Source organism: Neopelma chrysocephalum, unplaced genomic scaffold (assembly GCF_003984885.1).
Source record: "Neopelma chrysocephalum unplaced genomic scaffold, ASM398488v2 Primary Assembly neopelma1_73b, whole genome shotgun sequence".
NCBI lineage: Eukaryota > Metazoa > Chordata > Aves > Passeriformes > Pipridae > Neopelma > Neopelma chrysocephalum.
This window is the reverse complement of record NW_020897734.1, coordinates 6,102,937-6,125,644: the sequence shown is the minus strand read 5'-3', so window position 1 is coordinate 6,125,644 and position 22,708 is coordinate 6,102,937. Positions and strand designations below refer to the sequence as shown.

The 22,708-nt window shown below is 37.6% G+C and overlaps 1 long non-coding RNA gene across 1 annotated transcript in view; it reads right to left on the bottom strand.

Annotated features, from left to right (window-relative positions):
- Positions 1-621: 621 nt before the first annotated feature.
- Positions 622-22,708, bottom strand: part of LOC113969478 — a 60,263-nt gene continuing 38,176 nt past the window's right edge. The window contains exon 6 of the long non-coding RNA XR_003534868.1: positions 622-1,124. This is a non-coding gene — a long non-coding RNA (uncharacterized LOC113969478). The remainder of the gene's footprint in view (positions 1,125-22,708) is intronic.

The window sequence follows — 22,708 nt, the reverse complement described above, 5'->3', positions numbered from 1 at the left end:
GTAGTTCCCGTGAGAATTAAATTGTCAAGGTAAGAGACCCTGCTCAGTAAGAATCATGAAAGAAGGGATGTCCATGCAGAGATCTCCTCAGGCAGGGCTGCAGACCCACGGATTGGGTGGTTGTTAAGTGGGTTGCTGCCACCTGGGGCAGATTATATACTGGGGAAAAGAAGCTTAATTATGTGAGAATAAGGGAATTAGTAACTGAGGAGAATATTCCCCTACATGCTTCAGATTAGCCATTTTACTGTGTCTTACACTCCAGTGTAGGAATCTTAAGAGGGCAAAGCATTGCAAACTCTGTTTTTATTTTTGATTTCTGCAGCAAGCAGCAATGAAAATTCTGACGGCTTAATCAGCCAGTATTATGTAAATGTGTGCAAAATTACAGTAGTTGATGTTTGAAGAGGGTTGTCAGCAGTGAAAGTGTTTATAATGTTTGATAAAGTTACGGCTTTTTTTGCAAACATGTAAAAATAAAGCATGTATCACCACAGTTTTCTGTACATTTAAGTTTTAGATTCCCAGTGAAATTCAAATTCAACTGTATCAGTGCAAGTAGCTGACCAGTGTTTAGTGCTAGTGTAACATATTTTTGTATTGATTTTGTTCAGCCTTTTCAACTGTTGCAGAAAACAACGAAGAAAATGAAGGAGGAAACAAAAGCTGGCAAGAGGCAAAAATAATCATCAGTACCCAAAGATAATCATCAGCACCCAAGGGTCTTCAGCACAGTGAAGGCTTCGTGAGACGTGAGGTGCCATCAGCACTGCTGGCTTGGTGTCACAGAGGTGCCACAGACACAGACACTATCTGACAGACTGGCCAGCAAAAAAACATCAGTGCAGTTCTGGACCTGACCAAAGGTCTGGCCAGTGCACCACAGCTCACTGGGAACCTTCCTGGTGGTGTATTGATATTGGCAGGAGAGTAACAGTGTCTCAGGAGATGCTGTGATCTGTGAAGTCACGCAGAGAGGCAGATTTTCCACGGATGTGCTGCACTGTCCTGTTCTTCCTGTTGATTTCACAGCAGGGCTGAGAGTGTAATAATTCAAGCTCATGCAGCAGCTTCATCTTGATGAAGGGCTTTGTTTGCCGAGACTTGCTTGTACAGGAATTTATCTGAAAGCAAATGAAAAAGGTGGGGATAATGCCTTAGGAAGTGCATTAGCTTTGGGAGGTCCAATTTGTGCTCAAGGAATAATGTGTTCACATGGAAGAATGTAGAAAATACGGACCTCCTTATCTGCCTCTAGAGAGGGATGTATGGTTGTGATGACTTCACTGTCTTGTGGGTTTAGTCATTTTTTTTTGACATGTAACAGCTAAATGTCCCTGAAATACCAGAACAAGTGAGCTTTAACTGAGATTTAGAAGCAGCCAGTCAAAAAAGCAGCATTGTGGGTTTAACTATTACAAATGAAATGCATTAGAATAAGTTATAGTCACCTAAGGCTTATAGAATTCAATGCAAAATTTGGAAATTAAGAATCAGGGAATAGAAAAAAGCTGCACTATTTCCATCACTGAGTGTTAAAAACAAAGCATCATAGAATCACAGAAGTGTTTGGTTTGAAGGGACATTAGAGATCACCTGTTTCCAACCCCCTGCCATGAACAGGGACACCTTCCCCCAGCCCAGGTTGCTCCAAGATCCATCCAAGCTGGCCTCGAACACTCCCAGGGATGGGGCAGCCACAGCTTCTCTGGGCAACCTGTGCCAGGGCCTCACAGCAAAGACAGAGAGCATCTCTTTGTGCTGATGAGTATATCAGAATTGTTGCTGGTTTCACAGTGAAAAGTAAAATAATATTAAGGTTTTCATACTGAAAGACATTTGCTTTGCACTTTGGAACATATGCTTGTACACATAGAAATCCCAGTGTAGCTCTGATCCTGTGCCATGATTCAGAGCTGTTGACTTTCATTATTTCAACAGCTCTACACCCTGTTGATTATACTTCTTTTTTAGAAGCTCTGAAAAAGAATTACTTCATGGATTGAAGTAATTGAATCTCAACCTAGAAGTCTGCACAGTGTAATTCAGTGAACTTTGATTTTTCATTACCCTAAAACTGGAAGTTGAAATGTAGTAAGATGTATAATTGCATGTCACAGTGCCTAAAATCTACCTAGATTTTCTTTTTGGTGTTGAAGAGTACCTGCATTGTTTTGAAATAGAGAAAATACTTCTACAGTAATGTCAACAAAAGGAAGTATTTCATGTTCAGTACTGCTCTGATTAGCATTTTTTGGTACAATGCAATTGCTTTAGCTAAATAACAGCTCTGTTAGTTGACATATATCAACAAAAATAGATGCAGACAGTCAATTATTTGAATTATGTTCAGAGGTATTCTCATCTCTGTTTTATGAAAGAAGAAACTTTAATGGAGTAGAGCTATTCCTGTGCCAATTACTACTATGCAGAGCTACTGAGAGAAAGGAGCAATTCAAGTCAGAGTTTTGGGGTTTGTTTGTTTGTTTGTTTAGGGTTTGTTCAGTTTCTTACATTGCTGTCAAAAATCATACACGTTAGAAAGCTAAATTACTTCAGGTGCAAAAAGTGCACTCAGTTCTGTCTGCACTAAGATAATTTGAACTTAGTCCTGCAAAAAAACAGTGTACAAAATATACAAAATGGTGATGCTGCTTTTAAGTGAGAGAAGAAAAGTTCTCTCTCACTTGGAGAAAGTAGAGATCTTACTGGGATTTTTTGGTTTCTATTTAAATTTTCAAATATGCCTTTTAAAATCAGTACATTTTATAGCAAACACTTGTGTAGTTGATCATTTTAATAAACCATAAAACAATTTTGCACTTAAAAAGTTTTCGTCCCTTACAAGCTTTTTTTAAGCCTACAAGAATGATTTCCTGTGAGGTATTGGGACTCCCTCTTCTACATCACTAAGATGTTTAGGTATGTTCATAATTAAAGTAGCTGGAGTTTTTCAACATTTTGTGTTTGGTGTCTGGAAGTTAACATGGTTGTGTTTGGGAGAATAAATGAAAAGCTTTGAATGCAGTGATAGCAAATTCTTGGTCTTAATTTTCAAGTATAAAAATTGAAGGCTGTGCTTTCTGTGTTAATGATAAAATACTTTCTAAGATTAGTGGGTTTAGAATGTATATTAAATAAAAGGAGTCTAGCACTCATAGACTGCTTTATAATGTCAGCTTTTATAATAGCAGTCATTTTCATGACTTGAAAGCCTTGATTTTTTTTCATCAGAATGTTCCAGTCTCCTTTCACTTTTTTTTCTTGTCTATGTGTGAATGCATGTTATGTTTTTGGCTTACTGAATAGAAGGAAAAAAATCTGTGTTTCTTGGGATGGAAATGGGAAGACCTGCAATAATGTTCTAAATAATAGTTTCTCTTCATCAAATTTTTTTATTAAAATGAGAAAATAACTGCTATGTGAATATACCTCTCCTGCTACTGCACAGCTGTAATCAAAATTCAACAAACAAAGATTTTTTCCTGAACTGCACATGCATAAAGAACTTCTGTCAGAGATCAATTAAATCACAAGTGATGGTAACTTACCTGTAAATAGGAAGGGTCTTTATTTACAAAAAAATCAACCAACAAACAAACAGAAACCAAAAGCAACACCAACCAAAACCCCCTTTCATTTGCATAAAAATATGAGTTATAGCAGTAATGCATTTTTAAGATCACGATGCGAGGGGAGCAGAAAGAATCCTTATAAAATTAAGGGTTTATTAACCTCATTCTTGGGCTGAAAAGTATGATTTTTATATGTAGTTTGCATGATATGAAGTGTTATCAATTATTAAAAATAATTCCTGGCTCCACAGTTACCTTCTTCTGCTCAAATTGTCTTGTCAAATATTTGACATCCAGATTATTCTCCCTGTTTGAGAGCAACTGCAGAGACTGTTATGGAGAGATACAAGCATTCAGCAATTCAGGCTTTTCACTGGAATTTCATATTAACATTTTAATGTAGTATTGCTTATGTTATCAAACACACAGTAAAGAAAAATAAAGGTAAACCAACATAGCTTCTGGTGACCAACATACTTGTTTGAGAATGTTTAAAATTGTTTCTGACAGATCATGTCAAAGGACAAAGTTGCAAAGCACCAGGTGTTCTTTAGTTTATTGCAAAATAGAGCTGATTGCTGTTCTGGCTTCTTTCCTGATTTTCATAGACTTCATTATAATCATCTAATAAATAGCAAGCTGAATCAGCATTTTGATTAAGGAGATTGTTCTAATAATAAATTAATAGCCTTTTTTCTTTTGAGTAAAATAGCAACCAGAGAACTCTTAAACCTTTTGTATCTGTGAGCCTTTTCTTCCCAAATACCGGAGCTCACAAATTTCCTTCATTTGACTGCAGCATGAGGATAACTGCATTCCATGGCAGCTGTGTTATTTAATATTGTCCTTAAGAACAGAAAGATCTAGCTGGAAGCCACTGAAAAAAATTCTGCAATGAGGAGATTAGTGGAGGCTTATAAAAGGAAGACCATTTATTTTAACAACAAAATCAAACCCAGTGACAAAATCCCAACAAAATCTTTGATTGAAATGAACAGAGAGGCACACTAGGACACAGAGGGAAAGTATTGCATATTTACTCTCTTTGTTATTCTTAGTTGATCACCTCTTGGTACATAAAAATATCTTAACAGAATAAAGCAGGATTTAAGAGAAATATTGGCAACAATATGAAGGATTTTGGGGAGTGCTATTAATGAATCATCTCCACTCATCCTGTCATTATCAAGAACCTTTAATAAGTTTCCTACAGTCCAGAGTAAAGATATTTTTCTCTCTATTCTCTTTCTGTTTTTACAGTTTCTTGTTCAATACTGCTTCCAAATTTGACGTGTCAGTGTTTTGCAAAAAAAAATCTCTGCTGCTCTGCCAACGCTGAGCTCAGCACAGGTGACTGGATATTAAACAGGGAGGCCTTTGCTTATGTCCTGAAGATGGAATGTCATTCCTATGAGCTCTACACCAAGCAGTTTAGGCTGCCTTATGGATGTTCCTCTGTTACCTCAGTTTTTACAGTCCCATAGGAGAGGGGCTGCTCAGAGGGGCTTTTCTGCCAAACCTAATTGCTTCTTGTTTGGGGTGGGAGCTGGGACTGTGAGGTGTCACCCCAGCCTGGCCTATCCTTCTATTTCTTTTTCCCCTAGGAAATAATAAAGGCTATTTTGTTATCCTAACTGAAACACAATCAATGAAATTAAAATGAACTGTCACCTAACAGAAATGCAAATGTAATCTGCTTCAGTCATTTCCCTGCCCTTGCTCATCAAGAAATACCCTTAAAGAGCTCTCTGCATACAAGATTGCCTTCTATTTATCTCTGTTTATCTCTTTATTTCATCTCCTGGGAGTAGTGATGCATCCTGATTCTTTACAAACCCTACCAGACTCATCTGAGTAATTTAAGATGATGCTCAACGACTTTCACACAAAAAAATGCATTAAATATTTCTGGCAGTCAGAGCAATGAGATGTTGGGTAAAAACCCCCAACAAACTACTCCTCAGAAAAATAGACTCTAAAGATGGAATATAGAGATAATCTTATTTCATCTTATTAATTATGCCTTGTAAGCAATGAATCAAATCACTTTGCTGTATAATATAATTAGTGCTGTAATTTGTAGTCATTACAGTTTGCACTGAGGTATAATTGTATAATTCATTTTCTGCAGGATATTGATAGAGAAGGTCTTAACAACTTTAGCATGGAGACTTATTTTGGGTTTACTACGGTTTAATTTGCAGATGATTAGCACAATAGACCTCATAGTTTGTTGTGTCTACCCGTCATAGAGTCATTTATGTTTGTATCATGCACAAAAGAAAAATATTAAAAAGAAGAAAATCAAGGTGCCTTGCTCCCCTTATAATCCTTAGGTTCTGTTGTATCAGTGCATCATGTCCTGTGCAGACTCAAATCTCTGGTAGTTTGAAGAAATGTGATGGCTTTTCTACCTGCAGTGAATTATTTCAATTAACGATTTAATATTTTGGCACAGTCTTCTGCGTCTGATTAATGTTCATTAAATCAATTGTGATTCGATATAAATAGATTTTTAAGTGTCATCTTTCCCATCTAAAATGAAGCACAATAAGTGTTATTACAAGTTAAGGAGCTGTTGTTGCAGGGAAGGAAGGCACTCTTACCTTGTCCTCTGCTTTCTTTGTTACTTCCCTTTCAGCTGATCTGCCTAATAATAAAATACACCAAATAAGTTCATATTTCAACTGTGGTTTTTCTTCTGAATGTACTAAATGAATATCTTGACTCTTATTCAAGGTGGGTTTGGGTTTGGGGTTTTCTTTTTGCCTTTGATATCTCTCTAGGATACTTTAAGAGCTCCTTCACAGATAACACTGGTATTTTTCTTTATCTAGTGTCTCTCTTTTAAACTAAGAAGAGGGATAAAGTTTAAAAAAACAACAACAAAAAACTATTGCCTTTTTGAATGCACTGTTCTATAAATTGCAAGGCAGTGTCTGTATAGACATCACTTAAGAAGATTTACATGATTGATTTGCACAAAATTGTTCCTATTGAAAATAAGTGAGGGGATGATTCTGAAAATCTGTCGTGCTGGAGGAACTGATATACTGGCAGGCTTTGGCATTTAGATTACTCAGTTCTCCCTGGTAAATATACATCACTTGATTCAGATAAGTTTAGTTAAATAATTTTCCTATAAATCATATTTGAAAGATCCTTTTTTGCTAAAGTCTTACCTGAGTGTTGAGTGTTTTGGATTTCTTATGCAATTTGAGGGTTTATAATTTTAAATTGTTTTACAAGTGTAAACAATTACTTCCAGAAGCTTATAAATAAGCCAGTCTTGGACTAATTTTTTTCTTCATCCAAATTAACATTTTGAAGTTTGAAAAATCCCTGAGTTATTCAGATGTTACTGAAATTTGTCATTGTGGCAAAACATCGTGGCCTTCATGCATTCTTGAAAAAAGTAAGAGACACATACTTGGCCTCCTACGTGGCATAAAATTAAAGTTTTAAATGTTAGAAGAGCAAGAAAATAAGTTATTTTAGTGAGTTGTGTGCATGTTTCTGGTTGCTTACATTTCTAATATACATGAAATATAACACAGACACTGCATGAAGCTGCAGTATAGTTATAAATTGAAAGTGTTCAGTGACAGTGATATTGTGAGTTTATCTCCTATTGATTAAAACCTTGGAACTCCCTTTGTTAACATTCCTTGTAAGAAGCTGTCATGACTTATGGAAAAATTAATGCAGTAGGAAAAGGAGAAGGTTATTACCAGACACTACTAGAATGGGTTAAGAATCACAAACCTGAGGAAAGGAAGATCTGATCCAAACGAGCTGATCTGTGATGAGCCTATGATGGAAGGTGCCATTGCTGCACAATTGAAAGAATGATTGTTTATCACCTCAAGGACGTTATGCAAACAGAATTTGCTGACTGGGAGCAGATGAAACAGCCACTGGTTCCAAAAAAGACTGCACAAACTTTTTGGTTACCAGCAAGTGAGCAGAGCTGAGCCAGGGGCCATCAGGATTCTGTCCTGCAAAACATTCTATGCACAGTCCATTCTGTTGGAGTGGCAAAGTGTTCTCTGTCCACACTCTCAGAGCTGCACAGAGATGATGCTGTTGGGAAAAGCACTGGAAGAGGCCGGGGTTTGGTGAAAACTGTGATGACAAAATTACAGCAAATTATTGGCACGCCAGGGAGGACCCTTTGCTTTTGCCATCAGCAATATTTCTAGAGCTGTTGGCTCCCTGTTGGAACCAAATCCTGTTGTTAACACACAAACAAACGTGGACAGTGATTTCAGTCAGTACATCTGTCATTTTCTGGGTCAAGTAGTTGCAGTAACCTTGCTGATGTTTATCATGAGGATGAGATTGCAATGGGAAGTAGGATGACGTGGCAGATGATTTGCCAGAAGGCCAAATAGCTGGGTCTGCCATAGAGGTTCCTCAAAAACATCATCTCATCTTTGCTCTGTTTCCAGTGGGTGCTCACAGGGAGTAAAGCAGTGGATGAATATCGTCCAGAGGTAATTGTGCAAGGAAAAAGGGTTCTCAGCTGCAGCTGCTTGCTGCTGTTCTCTTTTTGGAGATTACACTGCCATGCACCAGTAATCTGCTGATGAAGCAATTCATGCAAATTCTCTCTCGTGTCTTGGACAGAATTGGACAGAACAGTTTAAATAGTCACTTTTTGCCTGAAGTGAATTAGTGAGCTTAGAATTGGAACACATTAAAGCAGATCAAACCTCAATATAATAAACGGGCTCTTTTGGCCAATTCTTAAAACATCCACTTTGCCCAGATCAGGATCCCAGAGTGGAATATCCTCTCTCCTTGCATGAGTGCCTGCAGTGTATGGGCACTCACACTGTGCTCAGTTGAAGTCAAATATTCAGTTTTCTTGAAATTGCCAGGACAAATGAATTATATCAGCTCCATGCACAGTTTTATCATGTTTTCTTTTCTGATATATTCTCATAAAAATTTGAAAGGACATTTTCCTCGTTTGGCACGATGCATTAAAGTATGTTACATCTCAGGAATTCTAGTTCTCTTGTTGCCAACATGACCTTCATGTAAATCCATATAAATCTTGCTCCATATAGCACAGATTAATCTTTAAAGGAGATATAAATTCTCATGTATCCAAAAGAAAAACTGGTAGCTCAGTTTTGCCTGAAGAACAGCTACCTTATGGGAGCTACATACCATTTACATAAAATCCTAATGCTTTACCTTTATTGGGTGATAAATCACACAAAATTGACCACCTTAAGCTTAGAAGAACATTCCTAATTGTAAGCACTAACGGGAAATGTTAAAGAAAGTAAATAAAGAAAAAGGAAACTGGGTGCAAGATTTTATCAAGATGTTGCTCCAGGATGTAAGGATCTCTAGGCAGTATTTGTCAAGGATTTATGACTGCCATTTTGGTGGTACTTGAGTCCCTTACTGACTGTAATATGTCATTATTGTACTATTTTACTTTGCAAATAAAAATGGAATATGTAGATAAAGTAACCTGAGCAAGGACTTTTCTACCTGCACTTGAATGTCTTCCAATTGCTGGTCACTGTCCTTTTCCTTCCACTACTCTTTCTACTGATAAATAGAATCTATTTTAGTAAGTAAGTCTCTTTCTGTCCCCTTCCCTCTCTGCCTATACATGTCTAGGTTTTGGAAGGAGATCCAATGGATCAACTAGAATCCTGGAACAGTGGCTTTGGCTTATCTGAGCTGTTTGGAATATTTGAATAGTAAAGAATAAGTTCACATTGCCCTATAGATTGAAATATTTAGAATTTGAATATATATAACCTTCTATATTTTAAATACTTTTTGTGTTACTTTATTACTCTATGTATCTTTATTTCTGACTATGACTTTTCATAAACAATGAACATTAATTATAAAATCGAAGGTTGAGGAGTTCTGATAAAAGAACTGGCTGTGCTTGTAAGCTATTGTGAGCTATTGTAAGCTATTATTCATAACAAATACAAGTTGTGATTAAATGTGCCCAGCAAGGTGAAGAGAGTCAGGACAAAAGCTTCTTGTATTTGACCCAAGCAACAGCATCTAGGAAATTTGTGTTCATGGTTATGAAAAATACATGTTCTGAGTAAGCTGATACTACATGGAAACTATAATTATTTTTTTTTCCACACTTCCTGTCATTATTACAAATTTCTTTTAATTAACCATTCTAAATTAGTATGTTTTCATGCATAATAATAATTTTCAAACACTATCTCCTGAAAGTTACCTATGATGTCTCGCTCCATATTTAGGAAAAGTATAAGCAATTACACTTTTTCTATTTGTATGTGACTTCTTTTTTAAACTACTTCTTTTAAAAAGTTTCCATAAGGACCTGCAACCAAATAAAGTTATTTTATTCTTTTTCTTGATACAAACTGTATCCTCAGAATGCAGAACCCAAATTGTAGTGCCTCAGAAATTCTTTGAAAAAATAATAATGGCAAATGTTGCTATGGTTACAGAGCCATTCCCATTTGCTTTGCTTTTCTGCCTTAGTAATGAAAGTGGAATGAGGGATTTTTATTCCAACAGCCTGCATGATGCTTTGTAGGGGAAATTCATATCCTACTAAATACTTCTCAAATAATTTTTAAAACTAGAATATTTTGGGGGTTGGTCTTTTCTGAAGCTGTTTTCCCCTGTTTTATTAATAAAGTTGAATAAAGACAAATGTAACCTTGAAAAGCAGCAGTGAAAGTGTGAGTTTCACTCACAATTCCACTTGGACAAAGGACAGATTCAATTTCTATCCTCCCTCAGTCTAATACCCCTTGGGTATAAAATACTCAGCTTGTCCTGACTTGCCTTAGTTTGTTGAGTTACCTTGGTCTCAGGAGTGACTGGCACAGACTTTTTTTTTTTTTTTTAAGGATTGAAGCACAGGATATTCTTTACATTCCTTAGCTCATGTGGCACAGACGAAGTAGTGCTCTGGGATGTCCAGTTCTACCTCACTGTGTCACTGGGTTTTTTTCTTTGTACTTCTGTGAGCTACCTTCAGTGTCTTGTCCTTCCAATAACACAAATCTCTGTGACACCAGAAAAAAAGCTTACGATGCTTTGCTCCCCAAAGATACTTTATTTACTGACAAGTAATTTCTGGTAGGGCAGAATTTAAATGTTTGTGAAAAATCTTCTGATTTTCTTATCAACAAAAGGATGATCATCAGCTCTTCCTGAGGATGAGAATGCATTTGGAAGCAGGCACTGCCATGATAATGCAGCTGAACTGCTCTCCTGAGGACAATAAGCAACCTCTTTTAAGGTACCAATGATATGGCATAAATGTACTCTCTGAGGACAGAATAACTGATGCATTTCCCCGGGGGGTGTTACAATTCTGCTGCAGAGAGCTTTCTGTGAAAAGATAATGCAAATAAAGGCTGCTTGTCAAGGAAACACACAAGAGATTGTGCAGGGGGTGCAGGGTTCTGGTTTTTTTTCCCAAAAGCACCATTTAGGAATGAGAACAGTCTTCCATTTTACAAGAGCTGAAGACCCAGACTACTGTACACAGCCTACACAGCCCCATTAGGAAGAGATTTTTTGCTGGTTGTCCCGATAATTCCCACTCATTCGAGGTAGAAGTGTCAGCATGGCCATCAGTAAGGTTTTCTAAAACGTTTTCAGTAACAAGCAGTTCTCACTAGCTCTTAACTTTGCCAAGAAGCTATGTGAATTTTTCCATTCTGGATGGCTTTCCTAGATTTTTAGACACACACCCACACAGAGATATATTCCCTGTAATGCTTTGTTTTAGTTTATTTTGTTATTTCAGACAAAGTAGTTGCGGGGTGTCTGAGAGTTAACCTAAGGAAGTACTACACTGTTGTTTTGTTGCGGTTTTTTGGGTTTTGGTTTTGTTTTCCCTTCATTCTCTTGAGCCTTTGCTTTTTTGGAAAATTTAGGCTTTGCTGCAGAAACTACATTTGATGGACTTTAGCACTTCCCTGCCTTTGGTGACCCCATGAAAGCTGTCTACATTTTCTAAATCACAAGACTGAGAACTTGAGTTAATTCTTGCACAGGTACATGTTAATGTAGGCAAGACCTTCACAACTATTTTTGCCTGAGCAGGCTGGATATTGTCTGTTCTCACACAGCACCTACACGTCCAGACTCTTAATGAACTGGCTCTTCAGACAAACTGAGCACGCAGGGAAGGGAAAGGACTGGAAATCTGCCATCCTGGAGTGCAACAGCTGCTCCACAGTGCTTCGAGCTGGAAGGAGGGGAGCAGGGAGAGGACTCTTGGTAAGAGCTGGGAGTTTCTCTTCTTGGTAATCCCCTGCTGACCCAGTGGGAAAAAATAGGGCAGGATCTGTGAGTAAGGGACAGAAGCCTAAAAAAGCAACAGCTAGTGTGACCTTGGTCTGGGAACATTAGTTTTAGAGCTGAACAGCAGCAAAGGACGTGAAGCAGTATCTGATGGAGATATAAAGCTTGCTTAGATTGCTTAGATTTTATGGTATTTGCTGACAGCACAGAAGGGGGGAGATAAGAGGACTTTTGTGATGTGCAGTCAGAGCTCGAGACTTTTCAGCAACGTAGGGAAAAAAATAACATTTTATTTTTTGCACTGACGATTGACTGGGCTCTTGAGAAATGGGGTGGAATGGAGGAGAGTAATTGCAGAAGTTTTAGAAATGGAAGTTAAAGGTTGAGGATTCGAGAGGACTGCAGATATGAAGGTGAGTAAAAGGGGCTGAGAGGAGGCTGAAATTTCAGGAGGGAGAAGTGGGGGACCCAGGAGGTTTTCAGACTGCAGTTGACAAAATAAACATTAAGGAAAGTAGAATAAAGATCAGGAAAGAACATAGTAGAAAGAATCAAATTTAAGAAACAGGAAAAAGAATTCATCCACATGATCTTTTGGATTTAGAGCTGGACAATAGCAGACAAATGAGCCACTAATAGTGTCAGACTGCCAACATCACCTGGGCCAGAGGGATGGGGACCTGGTTTACTACTCTTCTGCTGCTATAGAAAGAGTTGGATTATTAGCACCCAATGATTAGCTGTGTTTCTTCAGTGAGAGTCAAATTATAAGTTCCTTAAATCTGTTCAATTTTTAAAGTAACCAGAGATAAGTTAATGTACAGTAGAGTACAGATGATATTCCCTGTCCACTCTTTATACTGATTGACCCCTCAAAAGCACAGAAATGGGACACTGGAGCCTTGACAGACAACTCTGACCTAAATGTTTTACTGAAAAACCCTTATGATACGCCATAAAAAAAAATCAAATTTTGCCAACACTTATTATAGAGGGTTGTTTAAACAATAAATGTTTCTGATTCTTGCAGCCTTACTAACTCTCTGTCAAAGAACTTGGACACTCTGTGCAATACCATAATCTAAGATTCACTTTTTAAATATTCTAAGCAGCTCGGGTGCTTAAAACTTCTTTGAAAGAGGTAACTTATGCAAGTTCAAGTTTTGTATTTCTGTGAAATTTATCTTCAAATATTTGACTGAAGTTTTGAGACGTCTCTCTTGATTTCATGAGATGTGAAACATTTAATTAAAATTGACTTAAAATCTAAAGAAATATGTGGGGACCTGGTTCAGATAACTTAAACATGGGATAGGGAAAGACTTTATGTATTTGCATATTTTATTACTGGATATAAAAAGCAATTTTTCAAATAAATGCTAGTTCTTCTGAGTCTTCTGCCCATTTATCTGTAGAAAGATCAAACAGAGTATGAAATTCAGAATGCTCTGACTTTTTAAGCTGCACTAAAAATATTTTAGTTCTGGCTGTCCAATGTAAGTTACTGGAGGATGTTCTGTGATTTAATTGGTCTCTACTGGTTTTATGCTCAAAGGACAGTTTCTTTGAGATATCTAGCAAAACTCTTCTAAGAGAAATAGCAATCAATATCTAGGAGGGGTTTATTAAAGGAAAATGTTATCTTCTTTGTCTAGTTCAGTGTAAAAGTTTTATACATTTTTTAAATTTTAGTCACTGAAATAATTTTTTAAATTATTAATACTGCTCTGTCTATAATTTTATGCCCTTTGTTGTTTTCTATAACTGACTTCAATAAAGGATAAGAGTTACTGAAGTTTAGATTGAAATCCTTTGCCATTTCTAAAAATAGATGGAATTCCCACCCACCCCAATGTCTGAACTTCTGAGAATTTAAGAGCAGTGTGGTCTCTGTTCCTTCTGTGCATTGGGTGCATCTGCAGAGAGTTAAAGAAAGAGCATTATAATGCCTTAAATGATCTTCCATTTAGAACTTCACAGCTGATAATACATGTGTCCTACTAAGAACATGCTACCGCTGTCCAAATATGCAATTTTATTAAGTACAATTTTCCAAGAGATTCTTTATCTAGGGTTTTGGGGGTTGCATCTGCAGATATCTACAATTTGCCATGAGTTTGTGCATATTATTGCTGCCGTTGTCCTTTTTGTCATACCTCACGTGTTCCATGACATAGAAAGCTTGACATACACAATTTTTTCAGGTGCCCACACCCTAAAACAGAGAGGGATTACTGATAATTATTGATTCTTACTAAATACAAAGTGTGCTCATAGAATCATTAAGGTTAGAAAAGACCTACAACATCATCAAGTCCAACATCCATGACATGGTTTAGTGGGCACAGAGGTATGCACTTGAAGTGCCACAGCTACTTGTTTTTTGAACACATCCAGGGCTCCACCACTTCCCTGGGCAGCCCATTCCAATGCTCAACAACTCTTTCAGTTTAGAAATTCTTCCTAATATCCCACCTGATTATTGGCTCTTACTTATTAAAAAAAAGAAAGTCATTATTGATGGATTTCTTTATCCAGTGGATTCAGCCCACGACAAAGTCAGAGCAGAGTGCTTGAATAATAAGTTTTTAAGAAGTGGAAATAAAGGTGTAGCAGGAGGGCAAGGGAGTTTGCAGAACTTCAGATTTTGTTGGCAGGTGGAAACTCATTAAAACTGCACATGCTTGAGGAGGTAGTAGATATATTCTGTAGTGCTATTGAGGCAATTCTCACAGAAATACTCCTGTTTCATCTGTCTGATAAATGGTGATCTTGGAAAAGAGAGTGGTTCTTCTGCAGGCAGCTGTGCAATTCAGTGCTTCATACTTCCTTTCTCTGTGTGCTATAAAGATGAAGTCTATTGCCTTAGACATTTACAAATCAAATCTTTTCATGTCACTAACTGCTTTTAGAGAAAAGCACAGATGTAAAATCCCTGTTTGTCTCTGAAGAGAGGCCAGCAAATAGGCTACTGACAGCAAGGCTCACCACAGCCTAATCAGAATCTATACTCCAGAGCATTGCTGCAGCACTTTCCCTGGAAAGGGTAATGCTTAGAATAGCTTTTCTTTTGAGTGCTGGAAAACAACACTGCACTTAAAATAATGTAAAAGGGGCCAAACTGTAGAATGTCTAGCTTTTTATGTAAGTTCTGCACTTCAAAACAAAAAATATCACTCCATCTCCCTCTGCTCTGTGTGCAGATGCAGCTGGGATGGGGGTTTCTTGCTGTGCTGCAGAAATGTGTGAATTTGGGGGTGGGGGGCGGTTAAGGCCTTTTTTTTTTTCTTTTTTTTCCTTGCTATTTATGGAACCACAGACACTTCTTTTTGCTCTGTGCAGGTACAACTGCCAACCACACACTTGGGGAAGCACTGTAGGTTTTGAGAAGGCTGCTGGAAGGGGGAGGGCAAGGCCCCTCCTGCATGTCAGTTGTTTTTCAGTCAGTGCCACTGGACATACACTTGCATAAAGTTTCTACATACATCAAAGTAATTTAGAGGTTTTTAAGTGAAAGTAACTCATAGCAATTCTGCTGCTCTACCTGTCTTTGTGAAAGCAGATAAACTGGTTGAATGCTGTTTTCTTTTCTAGTATTAAATTGTAGTGCTTCATAACACGAATTCACCAGCAGAACACTTAAAACTAAAACAATGTCAAATTGATTTTAGTTTAATCTAATTCAGAGGGGTAGAGCTTAAATCTTATATAACACATATGATGATCTTTATCTTCTGTTATAATGGGCAGTTTATACCAACAGTTTGAAGCAGTTTAAACCTTTAGACTGAGAAGGATGTCAACCCAAAGACTGGTCAAGATTGAGACAGAAGCTAATTTTTGAGCCTTCAGCAGATCTGGAATTGTTTTCCTGGGCTGACCTGTAGTTTGATATTTTTGAGATATAAAGATGTGAGTGGCATCGAGATGTCAATGTATAAAGTTCTCTCATCCACAAAAGCACAGCGTGTTAAAATTGCAAGTGATAGAGTAGTCTTTTCTTGTCATGTAGCAGGAAACATTCTGAGTGACTCCAGCATGGTTTTCCTCTGTCAACAAGATAATTTGAAAAAAAATAGCTGTGCTTCCAAAATAATACTGTCTCCTGTCATAGAATTGCTGAATACTTGGTTCTGCTACAAGGATTTTTATTAGAGAGAAGCAAAACTAATTTACAAACATCAAGAACGAGGATGTGTTAAACCTGGCTGTGCTTGGATGTTTAGAGAATCTGCACTGTCAGTTTAGCTACAAATGTGCTGTGGCAGTCAGGAACACTTGCCAAACCTCATTGCAGCCAAAGCCCATTTTATATTCTAGAAGGATTTCTTGGTTTTTTTTCAGAGGGACAAAGGTTATGAAGTCTGACTTGATGCAGTGTATGTCTCCATCATCTGGGTATTCAAAAAATAGAAGTTGAGGCCTTTAAAGTCCCTTGCAGCTATTCAGTTACAGGGATTACAAATGTACACTTATATTTCTTTCGTGTGGTATTTTAGTTTGATACATACAAGAGAGGTGGAGATAAAGAATGAAGAAGCAGCAATAAAGGATTAAAATAGCTTTAAATCCCACCCTAAAAAGAAATAAATTGCATCCATCCATCAATTAAATTGCTATAGGCATTTTTATAATTCTGAAAATCCAACACTTTTTTGATAGTATTTTCCTATAAATCTATATTGTCATTCATTGCTTCAGCTTTTGCACCAATGCAAAATATTACAAATTCCTAATTGTCCACACCATGGCTGGAGACCTACATAAGTCTTGATAATGACAGCTTCACATATTGCTATAACTCTTGTCAGCATAGATTTCAGTTATTGGTCTTGCTTTGTGTTCTAATGAAACATGGAAATAGCCACAAAGACTAATAACATGCATCTGAGTCTGCTTTTATCATGGCACTTATTTCCCTCTTCACTTAAGAAGGAACACCTTGTTATGGCCTCCCTGCCACCTTTGTGAAAGCAATCTACTGCAATTCTCTCTCCTGGATGTTGTTCAGCATCTCCATGTGGACCTTTTTGTCATTGTTAAACTCATAATATCTTAAGACACCTCCCAAAGTATTCCCTATCAACACTTAGTCCTTCTGATGCAAAAACTATATGGCATTTATAGTGCAAAGTTGGTTTAATTTGTTGTTCCTTCAGCAGAAAATCAGACAATTTATTTTTAAATATAAGAACACCACCTCCTTGTCTCTAGAAAAAGATGGAGCACTGGTAACTGGGCTGAATGTAAATGAGACTGCAGCTCTGTAATTGGGAAGCTGAGCACAGGGTAATTATGACCTCTGAATTGGATATTATATTTATTTGAACACATATGTATCCCAGTTACAAATCAGTACTAAATTATACAAGTCAAGGCCTCTGACTTGAAACAGCTGCTAAAGGCAGAAATCAAATGCATGGAGACACTTGACAGAAATTCAGATGCTGGAAAGTTGTAGTAGTTGCTTTCAAACACCAGTGACCTCTTTTACCAGTATTTTTGCTTTGACTTTTATCAGTATAAAGACATTACATGATTCCCTCTGAAAATCAAGATATCTAAGAAAGATGAAATAAAAGAAAAATCTATATCTGAATCTATTATTTGCCTCTTGCCTAAGAGTTCATTGCTCCAGTGGTCTAACGAGCTGTGCTGGCATCTGACTGACTGCATCCTTAATGAAACAGTGGTGCTCTCTCCAGTCACAAACAGAATTTTTGTAATGACACACAAAGACGGGATTTTACTTTTGATTCCACAAGAAAAGTTTGGGAGCACATACAGAGGAAATCTGCTTGAATGAAGGAAGAAAGGGAAGGGGAAGGCATTTCACAGTTAATGTAGAAGTAGTTGCCACCTGAGACTCACGTGTATGGTTATCTCAGGGTCAGTGATCTTGGTCTTCACTGGGTTCTTCCCTATCCATTCATGAAATGATCACCTGCGCTGGCAAAGAGGCAATATTGAAAATAAAACTGCTGTAAAGCAACTGACTGAGTTAGTGATAGAAGTGAGGGAGTGGTTCTGCTCAGGTAGGACTATGACTGGAGTAAGAATTACAGAATGGTTTGGGTTGGAGGATCATCCAGCGCCAACCCCCTGCCACGAACAGGGATCCCTTCCCCTAGCCCAGGTTGGTCCAAGCCCCATCCAACCTGGCCTTGAACACTCCCAGGGATGGGGCAGCCACAGCTTCTCTGGGGAATCTGTGCCAGGGCCTCATCACAGTCAGAGTAAAGAATTGTTTCCTAATATCTAAGCTAAACTTACTCTCTGACAGTTTGAAGCCATTCCCCCTTGTCCTGGCACCACATGCCCTTGTAAAAAGTTTTTTGCTGCAAGATAACTACGCAAAAATAATTTATTTTTTTCTACTCACTTTCTGTATTTCTGCTAACCTGAAGTTTTCTGAGGGAGAAGACAGGAATAGCCATTAAATCAGACCTAAGATCTTGCTTCTCTCACCCCTTAATGAATGCCATAAGAAGCAGCCTGCTAGGTCTCTCATTATCAGGTAATCATGCTGGACCTGAAATAACTTCTCTTCTGAAGCTTTATCAGAAACTGACCTTTTCTTAAAACCTTTTAATAAATTGCCACTTTCTGATGAAACTAATCTTGGAAAAAAGTCTGGCCAAGAGTTTGCCTATAACTTTTACTTTAGACGTAAGCACACGATTGTGGATAAATGATTACACACCCACAACTCTTACAGCACTATTGATCAACCAGTATTTTTGTGAAATCTTAGTTTTATTTTCAGCCATAAGACTTTTTTTCCTGATCTTTTTGTGGAACTGAAAAGCTTTAGGAGCCATAGATGCAGGCATAGTTAATTAAAGCCTAGTGCAGTTACGCCAGTATTTTAAACTTCTCAGTGGGCCACTTAGATTTTTGGAGCAAATGTGCAAAAATCTCTATCTCTTTTCATGCAAGTTTAATATGGGAGGAGCAGTTTCATGTTTGTGTTGATCTTTGCACCTTCTGTTCACAGTAGTTGCACCCAGTTTTTCTTGCTTTATACTTGTGCAGTTATCTGGTAAATCTGTGGTCTGGTTTGGGGTTTTCCCATGTGGCAGGAAACAGAATCAAGCCATGATAATCTCCCATGGGAAGAGAGAGGAGAAAACAGAAGAGAATTCATCTCGTAATGTCTCAAATGGCCATTTCAGGGATGACACAGAGTTGTGCTTGTGATGTACCATCCCTTCCTCAAGATTCTGCTGAATTAAGTTGCAGCCTGAAACAACAGTTGTCTTTTTCATGTGCAAGGTGTGTTTATAGACATACACAGTGTTGGGTTGAGCAATTCCTAGCACAACAGAAATAAGAAAATAACTAATTTTATCTGGACCCCTTCTTTACTAACAGCTGGGACAAAATGCTAAAAAAATAAAACAGCAGCTTCAGTCCATAACTATTTATATTCCCAAAATTGCACCAGGGCTTACATGATTAAAGCCTTGTGTAATAAAAATGGTACAACCAAGCTCTTTTTAATTTCCTGTTACTTCAGGGTAAGGAGTTTCTTCCCAATTGAGTAAACAAAAGAACAGGCTCCAAACACTTTCCCTGTATTTGAACACCACCTTTTGCCACTGTAACCCAACATCCAGATCTCTCAGTGACAGCAGTGACCTCCCAGGGTTCAGCCTTAGCTACTGCATTAAATTTCCTTGAGAACAGTGGAAAAGGGGAATCTGTGCCACCAGCTCATGGCAGTAACCTGCACTTGGGTTTCAGCTCCATGTTATACAGCTTGTGTGATTCATCACAGGAAAGCAAAATGTACCAAGAAAATATATATAAATACCTGGAAGATTTAACATTTGGACAAGTATCATCTCAGTTTGGATGGCATTGCACATACCTATATGCATCATATACCTCTAAGCATCACTAAGATAAACAGTCTCCTCGGGAACCTGACAGTGCATCATATTGTAAACTCACAGCTGAAGAGGAATTTCTACAGAATCCTTACAAATACAGGGACTGAAAAGGTTCCCTGGATCACCAAGTACAGCCCTCCATTGCTGTAGGTAACCGTGCCAAATAAACCTTCATAAAGTGATGCATTTCATTTTAAATTAATGAATTTTGCTCTGACTCATCCTCCTCAGAGGTAATTCTACTTCCTTGTCTAATAGTTAAGGAAGCAGTTTCCAGTCTAAGTTTATTCCAGGACATGTCATTTATACCTGTTCTTTGCTAAAATTAAAAAAAATAACGAAACAAACAAAAAACCCTCAACAGTCTTCAGGCTTATGTTCATGCATAATGTTTATGTAGAATTGTTATTTTAAATCAACAAACCTGGAGTTACAGTTATATCAGTCTTTGTTATCAGCTTGTCAGCTACTTAATAAATACATTCTATCATCTCTGTGGGAGTCATTTAGATGGTAATTCCTGTGTCATAGGTATGTTCTGCACAAGGTGCCAAATATAATCATCTATAATATTACTGGTGATAAATTTTAACAGTTTTCATGTCTGTACATTTGTGTGTAGTTTTATTATGTAGGAAGCATCTGAATTTAAACTAACATGTCAGTTCTACCTAGGCCATCTTCCTCTTGAAACCTCTTAATATTGTTGCACTTCTGATATGTGACAGAAAAGTAAAGCAAGAAAAACCACACTGATAGACTGGCCACCACAGTAATTATAATTATCAAAACAGCAACTCAGTTCTCATCCCTACCTGTTAACATAATTGATTATGATACTTAGAGGGGAAGCACAGGGGAGATGTTAGAGAACTATTGGTCTGTAAAACTGTTTTGATTCTTAAAACTCTTTCTTTTCCTCCATGCTTTGTGGGTGATCAGGGCCATGTCCAGCTGAACCACAATGAATGTTCTCCACCTTCTCACTGTGGCCTTACAGTACCTTAAGGGGGCTTATAAAGAGGAGGGAGAGGGACTTGTTTATGTGGGCAGATAGTGACAGGACAAGGGGAATGGTTTTAAACTGACAGAGGGCAGGTTTAGATTAAATATCAGGAAGAAAATCTTTTCTGTGAGTGTTGAGACACAGGCACGAGTTTCCCAGAAAAGCTGTGGATGCCCCATCCCTGGAAGTGTTCAAGGTCGGGTTGGATGGAGATTGGAGCAACCTAATCTAGTAGAAGGTGTCTCTATTTGTGGCAGGAGGGTTGGAAGTGGATGGTCTTTAAGGTCTCATCCAACCCAAACCATTCTGTGATTTTATGTTCTTCTATCCCATCAAAATATCCATTCCAAAAGGAAATCCAAATACATTAGTATATGGGAAAGCTCTTCCTGAAAAAAAAGAGCCTTTTGTATTTCATATGATACAGAATTATGTTTTTCAATTCCAATTAAGAAAGTAATAATTTTTGAGTAGTTTAAGTTGTGATTGAATATTTGTTATTCTGGTCTGGTTTTCAAGTGTCTCATGACCTTGGTGGTGTAGTAGAACTGACTTTAATTTTTTTTTTCCATATAAACTTTAGATATTCAGTTTGGTTTTTTGCAGCCTGCCAGCCAGCTGCAAATTGCTTCACAGTTGTCTGTCTGTGCTTACAGATTGGCCTTCTGGGAGGGAACAGGGACAAAGTGAGAAGATGGCATTAATGAAAGCTAGACAAGCTTTTCCACATTTTGTATTAGACTCTTAATCTACACAGTCTCTGCCAGATCTTTTCCCCAAGTACTTCTGAAATCTCTTCTATGTGCTGTAAATCTCTAAAAAGGAACAATAATTTTAGCTGATTTTTTAGTTATTTCAGTGAATGCATATATACATTTTGTATAAATAATGAGTGACACATTTGCAACTCTTTTGATAACTTTAAAGGGTTCTTTGCAGAATTGTTTGAGCACCATAATCACAAGTTATGATTTTGGTTTCTGAGCGTTGGTTTACAAATCAAAACACCACACTCCAAGTGATTTACGAGTGGTGAAGGAAAAAAAATGGGAAAAGTGGAAAAATATTTGTTTGAAAAGGTGATGCTTTTGAAACAAAAATAGAGACAGATCGAATAAAAAATAAAAACCACACACACAATAGGCAATTAAAAAAAACAAAACAACCCAACACTCCCCAAATCTTGAGAACTAGGAAACTTGAGAGAAGTCTGCAGACTCCTCCTGCCCAACCCAGTCCTTCAGTGTGTGATACATTTCTATTGCTCTCAGGGACTGCTCTCCCATTACTCCAAGTGTGTTTATTTCAGAAGAGATCATAAAATGCTAGAAGAGGTGACATTTCATCTTTCATGGAGTTTCTTTTAATCAGAGATAGGTCAAGGTTAATTAGGTTTAATACAGTGTTGTGTTTGGGTATTTTTTTTAAACCAGAGAGCAGTGATTGGCACCTGACACAGTGTGTGCAACCCAACATTTACCTTCTGGTCTGTTCAGTAAGTAATGATGTTCCCAGAACAGCAGAATTTGCTGCAAAGACATTGGGCTGGGACTCACAAGATTTGAAATTTATTCCTCACTCTCCTGCTGACCTGCTGCGTGCCTTCAATAAAAATCACTTCCACTCATTCCTTTTCATTGACACCCTCTGCTGTAACTTCTGTATACAGGTAGTGACCTTCTAAAGGCAGCAAAACGACTTTATAATTGGAAGTTGGGCTTTTTAACCTCCTCAGTGTAAACACCATCACTCTTCCTCTCTAACAATCTCTGCATCAATTCAGTCCTGTTAAAAGCCTGATCCATAAGTAGCATAATGCAATTAAAATGCCTTCACCTTTTTATCAATAGCAAAACTCAGTACAACAAACTGACACTTACTCTGAAATTATGGTTATGAAGTGGCTTATTGTAAAGTAGGTTTGATGGAGGCATTCCAGTTGT